This window comes from Tenrec ecaudatus, chromosome 3, assembly GCF_050624435.1.
Source record: "Tenrec ecaudatus isolate mTenEca1 chromosome 3, mTenEca1.hap1, whole genome shotgun sequence".
NCBI classification, from domain to species: domain Eukaryota; kingdom Metazoa; phylum Chordata; class Mammalia; order Afrosoricida; family Tenrecidae; genus Tenrec; species Tenrec ecaudatus.
The window spans coordinates 101,209,622-101,231,362 of NC_134532.1; positions in this window are offsets into that span (position 1 = coordinate 101,209,622).

Sequence of the window (21,741 nt, forward strand, 5' to 3'; positions counted from 1 at the left end):
ACAATCCACACATACATTAATTGTGTAAAGCACATTTGAACATTCATTGCCCTCATCATTCTCTAAGCATTTGCTCTCCACTTAAGCCCTTGGCATCAGGTCCTCATATTTTCCCCTCCCTCCCTCCCCACCCCCCCTCCCTCATGAACCCTTGATAATTTATAAATTATTATTTTGTCATATCTTGCCCTGTCCGACGTCTCCCTTCACCCACTTTTCTGTTGTCTGTCCCACAGGGAGGAGGTTATATGTAGATCTTGTTGCTGCATTTGACTCCATTCTTGTATCACTGTGTTAACTGTGTGCGTTTTATTTACATTCATAGGGAAAAGGAACTATCATCTTTTAATTCTATTTTTCCAGGAACTTTTGGAAGTCTCCTTATAAATGTAAAGCATTATGCTGTTATACATGTGGACATACATTCCTTTAAGTCACACTTGCAGTGATGGTTTGCTCGGGGAGGCTGTACTTCCTGGGTGGGTGCTCTTGCAGCCCATGCAGTTGACTCTGACTCACAGGGGCCTTACATGGCAGAACTGCTGCATGTGGTCCAACTGCTGCGATCTTTATAGAAATGGACCACCAGGTCGTTTTCCCACAGAGGAGCTGAGTCTGTTCAAACTGCTGACTTTTAGGAGAGTAGTTTAATATTGTTCCTATTGGTGACACTGCATAAGAAGAGGTCCCTGGCTCCAAATGTCAGTAATGCTAAGGATGAGAAACTCTCTTCCATGCACACATTTAAAGGTCTGCTAATTGCTAGGAACTGGGCAATGTTCTATGACTCAGAATCAGCCCTGCAGTGGAGCGTGTAAGGCACTTGGTACAGAAAGAGGAATCATGCATATGCATACACAACACCAGCATCTCCCAGTCTAATAAGACGTAAGCAAATAATGAAAGGAAATGTGATCAATTTTAGACTAGAGTGCAGACAAAATATCTATAAACATAATCATCAACCCAAAATCAGAAACACTGGTTTGATACATTGAACGTTATTTCTTAAGAAAGCCACTAGGTTGTGAATGAAAGCATTTCGTTGTCATCTAAAGGGGTCGATGTTCCTGCTGACCAGTGTATTGTCCACAAGCGAAATATTTGAGAGGAGTCTTGGTCACAACAACTGTTACTCTATTTCTGCACCAAGTCTCAAACTTTGGAACTTTAAATGGACTCAGTGACGTCTTTTACCAAGAATGTGCAGATCATGACTAATGTTGCTGTCTGGGAAAGAAAGCTATATTTCATAAGTACAACCATCCAAACGATTATCATGTTTTGCATATTTTCCTCCACAAATGTCTCCCTTTTTCTGGGAGAGGCTCTTAAGTTCAACTATATTTCATCACCCTCACAAAGAAACCAGACAAAGCTCAGACTATGAAATCCACTGGCTTTGTTTAGGTTTGTGCTGTCATATTTTTGTTTTGTTTTAGTTTTTGACTAGTGAGATCAGAAGTACTGTCCACATCTGGTTGAAGGTTTGCAGTGCCCTTGAAACCTTCCTACTATACCCTAACCTAACACTTCCTTTCACACGGGGTAAGATAGAGCAGGGAGCAATAAATGCCAGCACGTTGTTGGCACTGAGGAAAGCCTTGGGTTCGAGTCTTGCTTCCAGCTCTCCCTGTGCAGCAAGTTGGAGCCCTGGTGATGTAGTGGTTGTGTACTGCGCTGCCAACCCACCCAAGTCAGAAGTGTGAAAGCTCCAGACGCTCTGAGAGAGAAAAAAGAGACTTCCAATTCCTGTAAAGAGGTGCAGTCTTGGCAACCCGCAGGGGCAGTTCTACCTTGCAATACAGGGACGCTGTGAGTCAGAATTGACTTGATGACAGGGAGCTTGACTTTGTTTTTATTTTGGGGGGATTTTTCTGCAGCAAGCTACCTCGGTATTCTTGGGTAAAACTTCTACCTTGCAAGGATTGCTGGGTTCATTAAATAAAATAACACAATAAAATAAAATAATACATATATCATTGGCAGTAACTAACCAAATAATAGGGAATGTTATACAAATGACACAATAGAAAAACTCAAGTTTTTTTTCTTTTTGTGAAAAACATAGGCAACACTATCCTTGCTAATTCAGCCATTGTCACTTACCATGTAACGAAGCTGATTAGAGCAGTCGCGTTGGACAATCGTTGGTTGCCATTATCTATTGCCATATCCAGTACCATGAACTGCCAGGGGAATAAACAGAACTGTTTTGCAAAAGGTACAGTCAGAAGTTAGAAGCAAAAATGTGAAGACTTCATCTCACGCACAGTGGACAGGGTGTCAGGAGAGACCAGTCCCTGGAAAAGGGACATCATTTTTGGTAAAGTAGTGGGGCCGTGAAAAAAATGTAAGAAGACCTTCAACAAGAGAGATGGACACCATGGCTTAAACATGAGCACAATTGTGAGTATGGCACTGGGCTGGGCCGTGTTTCCTTCTGTCGTGCTGAGGGTCGCTCTGAGTTGGAACCAATTAGATGGTACCTAGCAACAGGAACAACAAAAACATCCACACACTTTCTATTCCCATCAACAAAAATGCATTGCTCATTGGCCTACACTGACTCTTACACCTGGCACTGGTTCGGATGGACCTCAGATGGCCTCTGTCTGAGAAGTATTTGAAGTAAGTGCTTTCACCAAAAAATAAGTGATCCCTTGGAGCTGTGTCTTCACACCTTCCTCATTAAGCAGAGAGCTCGGACGGAGTGCTGTCCTGGCACTCTGAGTTGAATTATTTCACATTTGTGCTTCCTACTGATTTCTTACTACGTTTTACTTCTGTGCGACTAGCATCCAGCCCCAGCTTTTGTCTCTTGATGTTTGTGAGCTATGGCTCATCTTAGTGAAATTCTTTCTCTAGCTGAAATTCCGCTGCCTTCTGTTGTTGTTACTTGCTCTTGTGCCTTCATTACCCCACTCACTAAGCCTGGCTGCAGAGGAAGTCAGGTCTCTTTAGCGACAGGCAAATCCTCAGTTGCTTGAAGAAATACATTGCCATTCTTCAGAGCTCACTGATGGAGACAAAGGCTGCTCGATTGTCATAGCAACCGACCCACTGACTGTAATGCCGCTGGGGTCAAAATGCAGCTGCAATTTTTTTGCATGTTTACTAGAAAAGTTGAGATAAGATTTTATAATCATACCACACACATTTTATCACTTAAACCTCAAAGTTAAGCTAAACTGATAAATGTCACTATACATTTGAGTGGAAGTTTATATTGTAATAAATTTCCTAGAATCTCTTATATTTATCCACTACTATACAGAAGAAGGGGGAACGGCAAGTCTTTCTACGCCTGGACACAGTTTCAGTCTCAGGAACCCATTACGGCAGCTCTGCCTTGTCTTCCAGGGTCATTGCGAGCCCTGATCCACCCAGAGGCCGTGAGATGGGAAAGCAAGGCTGTGGGGTCAGCAGTCCAACTGCCTCGGCTGCTGAGCAGGAGAAAGGTGAGGCTGTCTGCTCAAGTGGAGATTTACAAAATCTTGGAAATCCTATCTGCAGTCACCAGGAGTAGGAACCGATATGATGGCAGTGGGGTCTGTGGAGAAAATAGCCAATGAATATCTCACAAAAGATGCAACATTTCTATTAACTGCCGAATATGTTGGGGTTTTACAGCTCCCTTTTAAAAAATGTTATGGGAAATTTATGGCCAGTTTACAGAGTACGGAAGGCTAATATTATTCATGATAGTGTGCGTGAGGCAGTGAGTACATGAATGAAAGCGAACTGGTTTTTCCACCTTCTGATGGCTTAAGGCAGCTAAGGAGAGCTCTGAGTCACCAAGGAGACTGACCTACGTTAGCAGGTTGTTTGTGGAAAGCGCATGCGGGCTTCTGGCTTTCCCATAGCCCCACAGAGGAAGATGACAAACGGATTCGGGGCTTCTTTCACCTTTCTTCCTCCTGTTTACCTTTTATTCTACCCCTGCGGAGAAACTCTCAGAGATGGCACGTCCACTACACAAGCTACAGATTTCAGAAGGGGGCTTTTGAAAGAGTGCCACGGCACACACGTGGAAGAGGAACCTGGAAGGGGGTCAGTCAGGGTGGGGAACCCTCGCAGGCCTCATAAGCTAACAACATCTCTGAAATGGATTTGGGAAGAGACAAAGAGAGCCTTCAGGAGAAAAAATGGCTGAAAAAAAATGAAAGGGGAGCAATACTGAAGCATGGTGCTTGGGAAGCACCTCAGAGAACTACCTGCCACGCAGTGGGAGACCGATTGGGGCTTTCTACTCCAGTAGAGCGAGTCTCGGAAACTCCAGGGGAAAGTTCTAGCCTGTCCTATGGACTGGAATCGTGTTGCTGGCAAAGAGTTGGTGTTTAGTTATAGAGAATCTGTGTGTCCAGTGGCTCATGAGATGCCCCCCTACCCCCCACCCCCAGGAGGATGTATTCCAAACTCCAGAAAATGGAGAGAAAGTTGTGGGCCACATACCCGGGAGGATTCAACAAGCATCCCTTCAAAGACCTTCAACATTCTCAACCTGTTATTGTGCCTTCCCTTCTTATCTGGCTGAGGATTGTAACCTCTTCTCGAGTGCCTTTGGGTGCCACCCACCTGGGAAGCCCCTGGTATTCACTCCTCATTTTCCCCCTCCCTCCTCACTCCCCGCTCTCCCATGAACCCTTGATAATTTATAAATGATTATTTTGCCACATCTTACACTGTCTGACATTCCTCTTCACCCACTTTTCTGCTGTCTGCCCCCCAGGGAGGAGGTTATATGTAGATCCTTGTGATCTGTTCCCCCTTTCCACCCCACCTTCCCTCCACCCTCCCGGTATCACCACTCTCACCTCTGGTCCTGAGGGGTCATAGCAAATGTTTTGAGAATGATGAGGGAAACAAATGTACAGTGTGCTTGACACAATGGATGCATGTGTGGATTGTGATGAGTTGTACCAGCCCCCAATAAAATGATTTAATAAAAAAGAAAGAAAATCTATACTTGCTTTTCCCTGTTCCTCACTGCACACATCGGTCTCCACTTGCTTTTTCTAGGAGCTTGTGCCCTGGGCACCTGCTCTCCCAGGCTCAGTGCTGCTCAGCTAATCCTACCCAGAGGTGGCCGCAGGACTACACCCCGATGGCCGCAAGTACAGATTTTTGAACAATAACTTATTTGTCTGGAAAAAACCCAAGTGAGACCTATGAGGCATGATGCCCCACACTGACCCATAGCCCTACAGGGGACAACACTGGAGACACAGTGTGGGAATTGCACCCGATGTGATCCTGCCACACTTAGGCGAGGCACTGGGGTGGGGGTGGGGTGCAACAAAGCAGCAAGGGAATGGAGCAGAGAGGTCCCCAGGGAATGCTGAAGGTGGACTGAGGGGCCAGGGCATGGTGCCTCATCAGACTGGACTGGAAAATACTCCTAAAGGTCAACAAATGATCCTTGAACTAACTACAAGCTTTTCTATCTTGTTGTGTTTTTTGTTTTTTTTGTCAGTGGTTTGGTGTTGTTTTGTTGTGTATTGTTGCTTGGTTTTGCTCTGTCTTGCTTTTGTGCATGTTATTTTCTCTGTAGGTCTGTCTAAATAAGATCGGCTGGATGAACAATCTAGAGGAGAAAACAACGGGACTGACAGTTCCATGGGGACATGAGAGAGGGAGAGGTGGGGAAAAGGAAGTGGTGTTAACAAACCCAGGGTCAAGGGAACAAAAAGTGATCCAAATTGGTGGTGAGGTGGGTGTGGGAGGCCTGGTAGGGCATGATCAAGGGTAATGTAACAAAGAGGAATTGCTGAAACCCTGGTGGGGACTAAGCATGATAGTGGGACAGGAGGAAAGTCAAGGGAAATAGAGGAAAGAGCTGGGAGGCAAAGGGCATGTATAGAGGTCTAGATAAAGACATGTACACATGCAAATGTATTTATATATGAGGATGGGAAAATAGATCTATGTGCCTATATTTATAGGTTTAGTATCAAGGTAGCAGGAGGACATTGGGCCTCCACTCAAGTATTCCCTCAATGCAAGAATACTTTCTTCTATTAAATTGGCATTCTATGATGCTCACCTTCCCGAAACAACTGCTGAAGACAAATGGGTGCATTAGCAAATGTGGTGAAGAAAGCTGATGGTGCCTGGCTATCAAAAGATATAGCCTGTGGGGTCTTAAAGGCTTGAAGGTAAACAAGCGGCTATCTAGCTCAGAAGCAACAAAGCCCACATGGAAGAAGCACACCAGCCTGTGCGATCACAAGGTGTTGAAGGGATCAGGTATCAGACAGGCATCATCAGAACAAAAAATCTTACCATAGAGAATGAGGAGGGGAGTGAGGGGTGGAGACCCATAGCCCATTTGTAGGTCACTGGAGGTCTCTGAGAGGAACCGAGCCACTCAGAGTGTGATGTAGCAACAATGAAAAATACAACTTTCCTCTGGTTCCTAAATGCTTCCTCCCCACCACCCCACTATCATGATCCCAATTCTACCTTTCAAATCTGGCTAGACCATAGGAACTTGAAACACAGGGAATCCATGGCGGATGATCCCTTCAGGACTAGTGGTGTGAGTGGCGATACTGGGAGAGTAGAGAGAGAGTGGGTTGGAAAGGGGGGAACCGATTACAAGGATCTACATGTGACCTCCTCCCTAGGGGATGGACAACAGAAAAGAGGGTGTAGGGAGATGTCGGACAGGGCAAGATATGACAAAATAATAATTTATCAGGGGTTCATGAGGGAGGGGGAAATGGGGAGAGAGGGGAAAAATGAGGACCTGATGCCAGGGGCTTAAGTGGAGAGCAAATGTTTTGAGAATGATGAGGGCAATGAATGTACAAATGTGCTTTACACAATTGATGTATGTATGGATTGTGATAAGAGTTGTATGAGCCCCTAATAACACAGTTAAAAAAGAAAAAGAAATCCAAGTGGGATAATGTTTATGTACTCAGCTGAGAGCCAAAATGTTAGGGATTCAAAACAGCTGCATGGGAGAAAAATCTGACAGTCTGCGTCCATAGAGATGTACAGCCTTGGTAACTCTATGGGACAGTTCTATTCTGTCTGTTAGGGTCTCTATGGGTTGGAATTAACTTGATCACGAGAGGCTTGGTTTGGGGTTTGTCTCTTTATGTAGGGTGTGCTGTGGTGTGAAGCCTATTGAAACCCAAGGCTGGAATGGATCTGCATGGGTTCCTTCTGGTCTTCAATGGACTAATATGGAAAAAGAAGTATTATACTGCCCCTCTTCCTAAAATTCAGTATGTGGTGGGGAGTGGCTACTCTTGTGGGCCCAGAACTGTGCTTTGGAGATAATACATTAAGAGATTGCATAACCCACGAATAGTCTTTGGGAACTGACTTGCTTGATCATGCTTGATTAGCACCAATTCAGATTGGTGGGGATGATCATTGGCTATGCTTGACTGGCACGTAGGACAGAGTGGTATGTAATTGAACAAGATTATTAAAATGGAAAATGTCCTGTTACCTATATATTTACCATTAACATCAGCTCTTGACCCCCTGCCCAAAAGATTTTTTTTTAATCTCAAAAACAGCTGCTGTCAAGTCGACTCCAAGTCAAGGACACTCCAGGTCTGTGCAGAGTAAAAGGATATTCCATTCTTCCATAGACTTTTGGGAAGCAGACTCTCTGATTCCCAGCTCTTTCTCCTGAGGCCCCTCTGGCTGAGCTACAACCACCCACTTCGGGTTTAGTAGTCAAGTACTTCACCAGCTTCGCCAAGTCAAACCTCAAACAAACTCCCTGTCATGGAGTCGATGCCGTCCCGTAGCTACCCTATGGAGTATTCTGAATCGGTAACTCTTTACAGGAGTAGAGAGCCCTGTCTTTCTCTCTCAGGGCGCTGGTTGTTTCAAATCGCTGTCCTTGGGGGTTAACTTATTTGCCAGGCAGGCACTTCTTTTTTGCCAGGCAGGCACTTCTAAAATACAGTCTAGAACCCCACTCCCACTCCTTCAAATGTGAATTGGATGAAGGTTTCCAGATCAGATCATGAGTGTTACATTCAACAGTTCGTACATGCCTTATCTCGTTCACTGCAGTCCCGTCAATGCACCATCGCTTACCTCACTTCCTCCCTGCCCGTCCGGTTCCCATTACTCCCTCTGGTTACCCTTCTGAACTCCATCCTACGGTCAATTCTGCCTATTTGGTCTTAAATGGACGATTGTTTTAAGTCATATTGTTCCTCACTAATATTGTTTCCACTATAAACCAATGTATTATTGAGCTGTGTTTGAGAGTTCATTAACAGACTTGAAGGGTTTCTACTCGTCTGAGCCCAATCAGTAAACCTGGCATCTAACGATTTGAGTTTTGTTCTACCTTTGTCTCCAACTCTATCTGAGGCCTTTTAAAGCGATCTTCTCAGAACAGTTGGTAGAGGTAATGCCATCTAGTACTTTTGGTCTTGGCGCTGTGGAGATGGATGCTTGTGTGGTCCATTGTCCACTGGAATCATTGTTCTTCGGTGTTTTTTGCTTTTCTTCTTTTTTTTCCTTTTCATTTTATTGGGGGCTCATACAACTCATCACAATCCATACACACATCAATTGTATAAAGCACATTTGTACATTCATTACCCTCATCATTCTCAAAACATTTGCCCTCCACGTAAGCCCCTGACATCAGCTCCTCAATTTCCCCCCTCTCCCCACTCCCTCATGAATCCTTGATAATTTATAAAGTATAGACAGGCTATACTTTATGGATTATGTCATGCAATTGACATTGGTGTCTTCGAAGACAATGGTCCTGAGCCCCCACACCCTGAAACTCATTCCCTAAAGGTATTTGATTATGTTTAAGAAGTGTCCATAACTTTGCTCCTGTGTATCTGCTCCCGTTCATGGATGAATTTGCAATGAAGGTAAAGACACATGGACACGTATCTTCCATCAAACACACATCTACTCACCCACTCTCCTCATCACACCTGTGCTGCCTGTGTGCAGGATTGTGTATATAACAATATTTCCCTCTGTTGCCTGTAACTCTTTCAAACAAGACTCTGGAAAAATTTCAAGTTTAGTGCTTTTTAAAATGAGGACTGCTGTCATATACTAGAGTATTCTAGTATATACTAGAATCTACTACAACATCATATACTAGAGTATTCTGGGAGGGTTTATAATAGGGGAAAATAGACCTTGATGAATTGCTGAGATTTGGATGAATGGAGAAGAGGGAGCAGAGAGTTGTTGATATTCATTTATTTATTCTTTCAAGAACCTTGACAGAGCACCCCTGGACCCCTTTCCAGGCAGTATGGATTCGGTAGTGAAGAGAGAGAGCCATGAGACCCTTGCTTGAATGGGGCTAACCTTCCAGGGTGAAGTTAGACAATAGGCACAGGGAAAGGAAAACCATCTCCTGAGAGCTGTGAAGGGAAGAGAAATGGCTAGTGGGATGAGTGTGGCCTGAGGGTGTGAGGCTCCCCTGACATGTGTGCTGCTGCATAAAGAGCTGAGAGGCCTTGTTGAAGAGGTTTTTTGTTTGAGATCTAAGAGATGGTCACAAGATGAGGGGCTGGTCACAAGCAGGTCCATATGAAGAACATTATTAGCGGAGAGCAAGCAGCCCATGTAAGGGGGGGGACACAATGAAACCATAATCCTGCCACGAGCAGAACTACAGCGGAGCCCCAGGAAAGTAAACAAAGGACTTGGGTTTAACATACAGATGGGAGGGCAGGCCTCACAGAAACAGCTTATTTTCATTGTAAGTAGAATCTGAAGGGAAGATTGAACTTGAAGACTACTGTGTTCTGGAGAAGATACGGGAAAAGCCAGCTCTCTTAAGCCAGGATCATTCTATTCTGATATGAAAGGCAGTTCCAGGAGCTCGTGTTCTGTAATGGTAGAGAGCTAAGTCCGAGCGACATCCACCACAGCAAGCTGCAGTTGTGTGCTCCAGGAAAGAGGAAACTGTCTCCCTGTGCTGCTTAACATATGAGGGGTCATTCCCCACTGCAAAACAAACAAACAGGAGAACACTGTTAGTATGCATGTTTCCTGGTAGGCAAGCATGGAGAACTGACTCTGAGTTAGTGCGTCCAGTGGTGTCTCCTGGGAAAGTAATCTCTGCTCACAGTGAATTTTTTTGTAAAAGTGCTTTCACTTGAACCTTTTATTTATTTTTTTTGTGATGACCGATTTTAAGAGAGCAGCGTGTGACTGAAATTTGTTTCCTACTCGGGAAAAATGCCACAGAAGCTGTTGTGATGTTGCACGCAGCTTACAAGAACAGTACTATGGAAAAAACTCAAGTGGTTTTCTCCTTTCAAAAAAGGTGAAATGTTGATCGATGACAAACCTCATTCTGGGACATCCGTCAACTTCATGAACATACAAAAATGTCAGCTCGTAGTGCATTTGTAGTTCGTTCCAGCAGGTCAGACTGTTCATCAAGCTTTCTCTGTAGAGGTTCTGAAAAGATAGTGTAACGGTGTGCCACAAAAAATGCCTGGTTTGTGGCAGATGGGAGAGTGGTTTTGCCACCATGACAATGCACCTGCTCACACAGCCATCTCAGTGTGCCAGTTTTTGGCAAAAGCAACATGCTTCTCTTGTCTCACACACCTGACTCACCTGACCTCACTTTGTGGGATTTCTTTTTGTTTCTACGAATGAAGAGGGACATGAAAGGACAGTGATTTGATGATGTAGAAGAGGTGAAGAAAAACAAAACAAAACAGGGAGGTGCTGTCAGTTGTCTAAACCGACAAGTTTGAAAGTTATTTCCAAGAATGGAATTGCAGATTTGACGAATGTATTAATTGTAGTGTAGAATACTTTGAAGGTGATGAGGTTGTTTTGTAAAATAAATAAATGAAATACATAGCTTTGAGAAAATCCAGCTTTTTTTTTTGGTACCCCTTTCTAGACCAGGCAAATCTCAATGACCAACCTAGATGAGAATGCTCTCATTGCTATAATTAGTGTTTAAAATCGAGATGAATATGGAGGTGAGACCGCTGGTATGATCATTTTATCAAAAGCTATATGGCAAATGCAATTCAATGACCTAACAAAGTGTTTTAACTTTTTCAATAAAGAGAACGGAACAATGAACACTCAGATGTAGGAACACGCCAAGTGACCCTTGCCGGCTTAGTTCACTGTAGCATTTCACTTGTTTATGCTTCAGGCTCTAACACCACTTCCATTTGGTCTAATCACCTTTACGGACCTATTTAAAAGAACATTCATTTCCTTCCCCAAGATGCTGAGATTTTAATGATCTATTCTTTATTGGATTCCAGGGCCCCAAATTCACACTGGGTGAGGTGTTTTATGGGGGAAGGAGGGGGGAAGATTAGCATGTTCTCAAGAGACCAACAACTTTTCATTACCATTTCCACTTGAGTCTGGATTATGAAGCTGCTTCTTCAACATGCTTTACTCTGAGACAAACTTTTGACTCTTTCATTCGATTGAGCAAATGTTGAGCTTTGCATAAGCAGAAAAAATACATATACCATCTGTTGAGTGCCTCCAAAGAAACAGTCACAGCATTTTGTGAGACATCGTTACCACAACACCAGAGAAGTGGCACTGACATCCACAGACATGAACGAGCAAAGGGCTGCCCTGCTAAATGGCTGGTTGAACCTAGCTCTAGCGAGCGGATTCCAACTCGCCGCGATTTTATAGGACGGCGTCAAACTGCAAATTCTTAGACGCTAAATCTTCGCAGGAGCACAGGGCTGGCCTCGGGTGAACCCAAGATGCTTAACCCAGTGTGCCACCAGAGGTCCTTCAACCGGCTCATTAAACTATGGCATTATGTCTTTACGTATTTTACACTGCACCGCATGCTGCAGCCGTTGGTAGTGCCGCAGACTCAACGCGACGCGTAGCAGCATCACGTCAAACCGCAAACGAAGCGTTGCCTGGTCCCGCGCCACCTCCATGCGGTTGCGTAGATCTGCGCCCACTGCTGACGCCATGTGTCAATCATCTCCCGGACAGTTGTCCTCATTTTGCCGTCCTTTCCAGTGGCTGACCTTTTGTGATGACACACCCACAGTAAGCCGACCGGGAACGCGTCATCCTCGATTCTACATTTTGCGAGAAAGGTTTGTGCTTGCTTCTGGTGGCCCGTGGTATGCAGGACGTAATATCCTTCTGTTTAAATGGGTCATGGCAATCCGAAAAGTAATCTTATTTATCAGTGTTAAGACACATTAGGGGACTCTGCTAAAAAACGGCCGCTTTAATCGTAACACCCCTTCTCCAGCTGGTCAAGCTGTTTGTTAGAAAGCTGAGAGGTGAAGTCCCGGCCACCTTTCAAAGGTCCTTTGTGCTGGAGGCGGCCTGGGGGCGCAGGGGCCAAGAAGACCCTCCCCAGCTCACTGCAGCACGTCTGGAAGCTTGGAGCACTATCCCCAGACAACAACGAGGAAAGGGATTGTCCTCTCATTACTCGTGCTTGTTATTTCAGGAATCCATCTCAGAGTCTAACTGCGCACCTTACGTTTTCAGGAACAGGCTCAAGCGCTCGCGCTCTCTCTCTCGCTCTCGCTCTCTCTTCCCCCTTTCTCTTTTTTTTAAGGTTGTGAGTCATCCATTGCTTTAATAGCGACTCTTAAATATCAATACACACTCAACAGTATGTTTTGTGGTAGATTAGTAGCTCTTTCCTTCTCTTGTAATAAAACCTCATTGACTTCAAATAAATGTGAACCCCATGTGTGCCAGAGTCAAAATATGCTCCATAGGGTTTTCAATGGCAGCTATTTTAATAGTAGATTAGCAGGACCTTCTTCTTAGTCACCTCTGTGTAGAATTAAACCTGAAATCTGCAATGTGCCGGTAAGCAAGTTAATGCGCCAACAAGGGACTCATAAAATCAGATCTTACAATATTTTACCCTCAGATCTCACATGCAATCATCTATGTTTATCAATCACTTAGTACAGAGAGAGAGAGAGATTTAAGCTGAGACTTCCGATTTCATCACTCTCTTTCTTTTAAATTCAAAATCTTTTTAGTTGAAGTATATGTATTTTTTTTAAATGTTTCAGTAAGGAACCACAAATACAACAAAATTCAGTCTTTACAAATCTGAAGTATATGCATATTTACTCTCACTCTGGAATGTTCATTAATTTATGCATCATTGACTGAAAATCATTTCTCATCCATGATACAAAAATAGGATGTCACTCTTTCAGGTGTCTATTGCTGAGAACATGTTTGCCATCATTCTTTGGGAGATAAACTGTCATTTCTCCAATTTAAAAAAAATTGGCTTGGAGATAAAGTTTCACTATTGAGTGTCTAGGAGTGGATTTCTCTCTCTCTTTTTAAACATTTTACTAGGGGCTCATACAACTCTTATCATAATTCATACATACATCAATTGTGTAAAGCACCCTTGTACATTCATTGCCCTCATCATTTTCAAAGCATTTGTTCTCCACTTAAACCCTTGGCATCAGGTTCTCTTTTTCTCCCTTCCCTCCCTGCTCCCCATCCCTCATGAGCCCTTGATAATTTATAAATTATTATTTTGTCACATCCTGCCCTTTCCATCTCCCTTCACCCCCTTTTCGGTTGTCCATCCCCCAGGGAGGAGGTCATATGCAGATCCCTGTAATCGGTTCCCTCTTTCCTCCCTTTACTCTCCCAGTATCGCCACTCACACCCCTGGTCCTGAAGGTATCATCCACCCTGGATTCCCTGTGCCTCCAGCTGCCATCTGCACCAGTGTACATACTCTGGTCTAGCCAGATTTGCAAGGTAGAATTCGAACCATGATAGTGGGGGTGGGGGTGGGGGAAGGAAGCATTTAGGAACTAGAGGAAAGCTGTATTCTTCATCGGTGTTACATCACACCCTGACTGACTCATCTCCTCCCCTAAACCCCTCTGCAAGGGGATCTCCAGTGGCCGACAAATGGGCTTTGGGTTTCCGCTCTGCATTTCCCCCTTCATTCACTATGGTAAGATTTTTTTCTTCTGATGATTCCTTATACCTGATCCCTTCAACACCTTGTGATTGCACAGGCTGGTGTACTTCTTCCATGTGGGCTTTATTGCTTCTGAGCTAGATGGCCTCTTGATTACCTTCAAACCTTTAAGACCCCAGATGCTATAACTTTTGATAGCCAGGCACCACGAGCTTCCTTCGCCACATTTGCTTATGCACCCATTTGTCCTCAGCGATCATATCATGGAGGTGTACACCCAATGATATGATTTTTTGTTCTTTGATGCCTGATAACTGATCCCTTCAGAACCTTGTGATCATACAGGCTGGTGTGTTCTTCCATGTGGGCTTTGTTGCTTCTGAGCTAGATGGCTACTTGTTTATCTTCAAGCCTTTAAGACCCCAGATGCTATATCTTTTGATAGTTGGGTACCATCAGCTTTCTTCACATTTGCTTATGCACCTACTTTGTCTTCAGTGGTTGTGTTGGGAGGGTGAGCATCATAGAATGCCAATTTAATAGAAGAAAGTATTCTTGCATTGAGGGAGTATTTGAGTGGAGGCCCAATGTCCTTCTGCCACCTTAATGCTAAGTATATATATATATATATATATATATATATATATATATATTTGCATATGTACATGTCTTTGTCTAGACCTCTATAAATGCCCTTTGCCTCCCAGCTCTTTCCTCTATTTCCCTTGACTTTCCTCCTGTCTCACTATCATGCTCCTTCCCCACCTGGGTTTCAGCAATCCTTGATCATGCCCTACCAGGCCTCCCACACCCACCTCACCACCAATTTGGATCACTTGTTGTTCCCTTGTCCCTGGGTTTGTTAACACCACTTCCTTACCCCCACCTCCCCTCATCCCATTTCCTCCTGGAATTGTCGGTCCCGTTGTTTTCTGCTCTAGATTGTTCATCCAGCCTATCTTATTTAGACAGACCTGTGGAGATAATAACATGCACAAAAGCAAGACAGAGCAAAACCAAGCAACAATATACAACAAACCACCAACAAAGAACAAAACAAAACACAACAAGGTAGAAAAGCTTGTAGTTAGTTCAAGGATCATTTGTTGGCCTTTAGGATTGTTTTCCAGTCCAGTCTGGTGAGGCATCATGCCCTGGCCCCAAAGTCTACTTTCAGAATTCCCTGGGGACCTTGCCACTCCATTCCCATGCTGTTTCACTGCACTCCCCCAGTGCTTTGCCTAGGGGTGGCAGGATCAGATTGGGCGCAATTCCCACACTGTGTCTCTGGTGCTGTCCCCTATAGGGCTATGGGCAGTGAGGGGCGTCACGTCTCATAGTGGGGCTGGTCATATGGTCCTCTCTGTGGACAGGCTGCTCTAATTGTGGTCATCGTCCTCAAGGCTTGGTGGGCCAGGATGTGCTCCACTCTCTCCTCCTCCCCCTTCATCTGCTCCCATGTACTCTGATCAGTTATGTCCCTCTCCCGGAGCTGCAGATTCAATAAGCCCCAGAATATAAGGCCTCATTCATATAATCTTTACAGTTATAGATCAATATGTTCCCTTGACAGAAGATTGTTATGTTGTCTCTCGGGCCTCAGCTATAGGGAGATCACAGTACTTGCCATCTATGTGGCTCCTGGGAAGACAGAGTGTAAGTGATCTTAAACTTGACACTTCATTAAACCTCTCCTACCTCGTTCTCAGAGGATAGTTTAGTAGCCTAATCTGTAGCCAAATTCAAACGAAAGAACTGAACTTTTAGAGATGAGCCAAAGTTTTTTGCCCCCCCACTTTACCTGACTTTTAGATTTCTTATTCTGTGCTTAGTTTTTTCCCCCTCTTGACTATGTTTTTTACTGAAGTATTTGATCTGAAAGTATGCCAAAATTAATTGATTTTATCACATAATTGTGAAATATGAACTTTCCCACCTTCCAGTAAAGAGTCAATAATTACTTTTAGTACACTAAGGTAATGAAGGGCACTCATAAAAGACAGTGAAGCTTCCTCCCTTAGTCCTTATAACCAATCCATTATCAATAAGCACCCATATGAAGCCCAAATTCCAGAATAAGTTAGCATTAAGCGGAGTACAGATAGGAAAGTACAAGGAGCTCATGGGCTATGCGATACCAAATCAATAATAATTATAAAAAGTTACCATCAAGTAGGATCTGTCTGTAGGTTAGAACTAACTGTAGTTTCTTTAAAGTGCTTATAGGTGGATTCAAAGTGTCAACCTTTGGGTGACTCGGTGAGGGTTTAACTGTTGGTGCCCCTCAGGGACTTATTTCAGTTTTGTTTTTTTCTGTGCTATTTAATCATCAAACACTATTTCCGGGTTAAGCATTATGGCTTTCTTCGGTTTATAGATGAGTAAGCAAACAAATCTGTCTTGAAAGAAATAGGGTCAGTGTTTCTTAGAAGGAAAGATGGCAAGCCTTTGTCTGATATTCTTTGGCTATGTTATCCAGAGAAGCCAGTCCCTGCAGAAGGACATCCAGTCCCTGGAGAAGGTCAATGAGAAAGAGGAAGGCCCTTGGCAAAGTGGATTGACACTGGCTAAAACACTAGGCTCACACATAACAACGGTTCAAAGAATGGTCCGGAACTGGGCGGTGTTTCGCTCTGTTATGCTCAGGGCGGCTATTTCATTCTGTTCTTCGGTTGGGCGCAGGGTCACTGTGAGTTGCAACAGTCTGAAGGCACCAAGCAGTAGCAGCAACAAACTGAGATTGAAGGAGCATGTACCACAGAGTTTAGTTTGGAACACATCATGGTAGATACCTAATAAGAGACAACAGCACTGGCTTTATTCTTTGGAAACGAGAATGAAGCAATGCTAGAAGTTCTCAACTACTTTATCGTGATCAAGATTTATGAATTATTAAGTGCAGATGATGAGAATTTCTCACATAACAGGTTTATTAATAACATCCTTTTCCTCAACTGTACAACATCATGAAATATTGGATTCATTCGTTTCTCTTGACTATAATTAAATACTAGAATATGTGTTGCGTTGTCAAAAAAAAATCTGTTAAATATCCTGCAACTTCATGAGCCCCGAGAGCTAGAGTGAAGTTACATTTAAAAAGTAAAATTCCAGCATTGTCCTGTGTTTGTTAAAAAGAAATATACCGCATGATGTTCTTGTTTGATTCCACAGTGGCACACCTTACTCTTATCAACAAGAGCACATTAGAAAAAATTACTGTTGATTCAAATTCATCTGAGTATGTTCTAATTCCTCTAGATCAATGCCTTTAGACTGGTAAAAGGCAACCCATTATTGTGGGGAGATAAAAGACTGCATATTTGGACCAAAATAAAATATTCTAAATAAGGTCAGTTTTTTAATATCCTCTATAACACCCTGTCAACCATTCAGAGAGCAAAATAGTTTCCATTGTACTGCATTCTGTGCATTTCCCTCCAGCCAAACATCTCACAAAGTTAATTCACTGACAATCAAGAGAAGCAGATACAAGGTTAGAGATAGATTCTGTAAAAGCTGGTTATCAAGGGGCTTATGCCAAGTAGAAGGATCCAGAAGTGAGTAAGGCTCATTGTCTCCATAAGGGAAAGTACATACAGTAAGTGCAAATCCAACTACTTGAGAAAAATTCTCTTCACTATGAAAAAATCAGTTCATCCACCGCCAATCAAGTGGTGCCGCGGACTGTGGTTGGGTATTGTCGAGTTAGGTCCCTCCCACGGTGATCCCAGGTGCGACGCCCCGCCCTGCGCAGCCTCACGGTTATTCATTCGAGCTCTGTTGCAGCCACAGTACCAATCCATCTCCTTGAGGGTTTCTTCTTTCCCTGACCCCCTGCTTCATTGTCATGTCCTTTTCCAGGGACTGGTCTCTCCAGCTAAGTGTACATTAAAAGTAATTTTATTCTCTCTCTCCTCTTTTTAAAGGTCTTTTTGAAAAACACTTTGGAAATAAAGACTGTAGAAAATTATAGGGCACAAAATCACAGCTTTCAAACACTTATTGTGCCACATTATCAAACGGAAAATTGTGGCATTGTTTACCGTCTTAAAACTCTTTCCACGTTTCTGGGTTGATTTTCAAGGTGAAAACATGTTAAACTGTACCTCAGGATCACTATTTCTCATTGGATCTCTTCCATCTGCCTCATTAATTATATGCCCGGTTGAGCATGTCATACTCCAAAGGTTAGTGTCATTGGAAGTTATTTTTGACTTTGAAATAATTTACTTAAAGTATTTATGAAGATAAGCATGCCACAAGACGTGTGCATTGCACGAACAACCGCTCTCTTACAGAACAAAACCTTGCAAGCTACTCTGTCTTATTGTAGACTCCTCGCTGCAGTGTAGCGTCTCCGATGCAGTTGCAGTCTCCAACAGAGCGGATGCTATTTGGTCTGTCTTTCTTGCTTCCAGCCGGCCACGCTTCATCTTTCTGATGACTATTTGATAGCAAAGCACATGAAGTCATACAACCAGACTTTTTACAGCGGGTAGAGGTTAATAAGCCTTCTAAAAATAACGACTCGTCTGGGGTAGCGTCATGTTTTCATGCCCCCCTTTTTTTTAATTGCACAACTCGGCTATAAATACTGCCAATGAATTCCTGTTTTAGAATTGTAGCGATCAGTCAGTATCAAAATGACCGCTCTGTCCTTCACAATGTAACCGTTTCATAGCAGGCAAAGGAGAGAGTCTTTCTGAGTTCAGCTCCACTAGCAGCTTTTGCCTTACCTTTTATAGCTGTATTGTGCATACTATGTGCTGAGGTTCTGTCTGGCTGAGGGCGGGTAGGAAGCATTAGAAATATGTGTCACTTAAGGTTTGGGACAGGAATAGCATTTCGGTTACATAATGAAATTCCAGGGGTGTTTTCCTTTATTAACTGTGAGCATACTTTAACTGAAGAAGTTTTGTAATCTTCTCATCAAATTAAACTATGGTTGTTTGTGTTGCTCTGTCTTTAGCAATATGCTAATGGATATGAGAGATATAGTTTCAGGAGATATATTTCTCATGCACAGTCTTCCTTCCCTGGGACTCTGTTCAGGGGATACCCCAAATCCCTTAATTCCTTTGTCCATGCCGTGCATTCTTCGGGCTCTGTTAAAATGTTAATCATTCCAGGCTGGTTGACACATTAAGGCTTATCAAGCAACTGGTACACTAATCCTCTCCCAGGAGTCTGAATATTTGTATTCACTGCCAGGCTCGTCTTCTGTGGTGTGTTCAGGTTGTAAACATTTTGAGCAGTCGTAGCGTATTTAACCATTTGTGCTTTCTGAAAGGCCTACCGTCTTCCATACTTTGGACATATTCTCAGGAGAGACCAGCCCCTGGAGAAGGAATCGTGCCTGGTCAAGTGCAGGGGCAGTGAAAGAGAGGAGCTGAATTGACACCATGGGCTCAGGCGTAAGAACAACCTTAAGGGTGGCGTCGGACCGCGCAGGACTTCGTTCTGCTGTGCATAGGGTCACCGTGGGTCAGAACCGACTGGATGGCACCTAACAACAACAACAAATGGCTTAGCACTAGGATGATGTTGTTGCGATGAGGGGCCACCGAGTCCATTCGCAGCTAATAGTGATTCTATGTGACAGCATGGGCTCCCCATTGTGGGTCCTAGGCTGTCTTTACTAAAGCTGATCACTAGATCTCCTCAGAAGCTGCTGAGTGGATTCAAACTGCTAACCATTCAGGGAGCTGCTGAGCACGTAACCATTGTGCCCCAGGGCTCCTTATTACTGTGATAAAGCGAACAAACAAATGAAGAAACCATCAGCGGTGGCAGTCAGTCTCAAAGAGACCTGCATGACCCCCCACTTCCTGATATCCACCCACATGTGATCCTCTCCTGCTTATTTCAGCACATCACTTACTTACGGCAGTATGTCCCGTCTGAGATTAATTTATTAAAGACTTTGCAGCCCTTCTTGGTCAAGGTTTGCTCCCTTGGAGCCTTCACTCTGGAAGAAACCAGTGTCAGGTTGTGAGATGCTCATGGGAGCCTTTAGAAGAGATTCTCCTGCCCAGCCAAGCCTGCAGGTGACTGCCATCCCACAGACTTCCTGACTGCAGCCTCACCAGGGACCGTGAGATAGAATCGCCGTCAGATTTCTGAACTTCAGAAACTGTGTGTGAAATAATACGTGCCTATTGGGTTAAGCTGCAAAATTGCAGAGGTTATAGCTGATTTGAACCTATTTAGTCATGGCCAATGCAGCCAAGTTGGACTAGATCTGAATGCGTAAAAGGTGAGTGTACCAGAATGATGACCGGAAACTAACAGGTCAAGGCTCTGGAATGGGAGGTGTGGAAGAGGCCCAATGACAGGAGTCTGATGTGGGAGGCTGGATTAGTGCCAGGGCAGTGGACAGCAGCACGCATCCAGACAGAGTGGTTGGACTCCATCTTTGGGCTGGGTACCATTGTTTCAAATCCGACCAATTAACATTTGCATAAGATTGGCTTATTTTAAACGCAGGAAGTTTAAGTTTCAATCAGGAAGTGCTGACCTGTAATAGTTCTCAAGAGAGTGATTGTTCCGATACACCCACATTTTACAAATTTTGGTCTGTTTCAGTTTTGATTTGTTGGCCAAGACTGAACTGGGAAGCAGCACTAGGTTAAAGCTCTGATAACTTGTAGGGAAATTTGTTATATAATTATGAATAGCATAACTAATCTAATTACCTCTAGAACTATTTCCATTCAACAGTAGATGATATGTCTCCAGAATCCATACACTGAATTACTAATTTAGTATGCAATTTAAAAAAGAAAACCTTATTATTGAGTGGAGATTTATAGAGCAGATCAGGTTTAACATTTTAAAATTTATACACATTTTCTTTCATTTCATTCCCCTCAGTGTATAATTTCTTCTCCCACTTTTCCCTGTTTCCAGTTTTTGTTCATTCTTTTTTCGAAACTGTTCTGAACTTCGTCCTTGGATAAATATTGCCATTTTGAATATAAAAGGTTGGTCATTCTAAGGTGCACCTACCTCTGTACTGTATTGTTCCCCTTATAAAAATGTTTACTGAAATTGTACGATGGAGGTGAATTCAAATCCAAAGACTGGAAGCATGATGGAGAGTCATAGTGTTGGGGGTTCTTCGAGTCTTTATCTGATGAGCAAGCCTAGTCTCCCTCATGATGTTGAGTTTTCTTGTGCATCCTTCTCTCACTCTGTCCAAGACTTCTACTGAGATCCCTTGCAGAGTAGTTTGCAGTGGGAGCTGAGCATCATCTTTGTCTTCTGGTGTCAGTAAAGGACACTGATGTCTGTGTGGTCCATGCATCTGTTAGACTAATGGTTTCCATGTGTCTTCTGTGTTCATTGCTCTTCTGTCCTCTGGGCAGGAAGAAACCAATACTTGCTTCTTTGATGGCTGTTTATGAGCTTTTAAGACCCTAAGTGCTACAAACTGAAGTAGGATTTAGAATACTGTGTATGTGGACTATGTTATAACCATCAATCCTCGCGTTCCTCAAGGTAGTCTAAGAAGTTTTCATAGCTTTGCCCCTTGTATGCTTCACCATATTCATGGATATATTTGCAATAAAGTAAGTGCACATGTATAAATATCCTTTGTAAAACAAATATGAAAATATATGCATGAATATATATCAGATTGAATTTACATTGGGTCAATATATTGAATATACTCATATATGTATACATTAATATACATATATTCATGTGTATACTCCCAGTCTCCTTCTCCCACCTTGTTCAACCAGTGTGTCTACTATACATGTACTCACGGATCACAGGTCTATAACATTAATTCCCTCTGTTGCCTTTTACTTGTG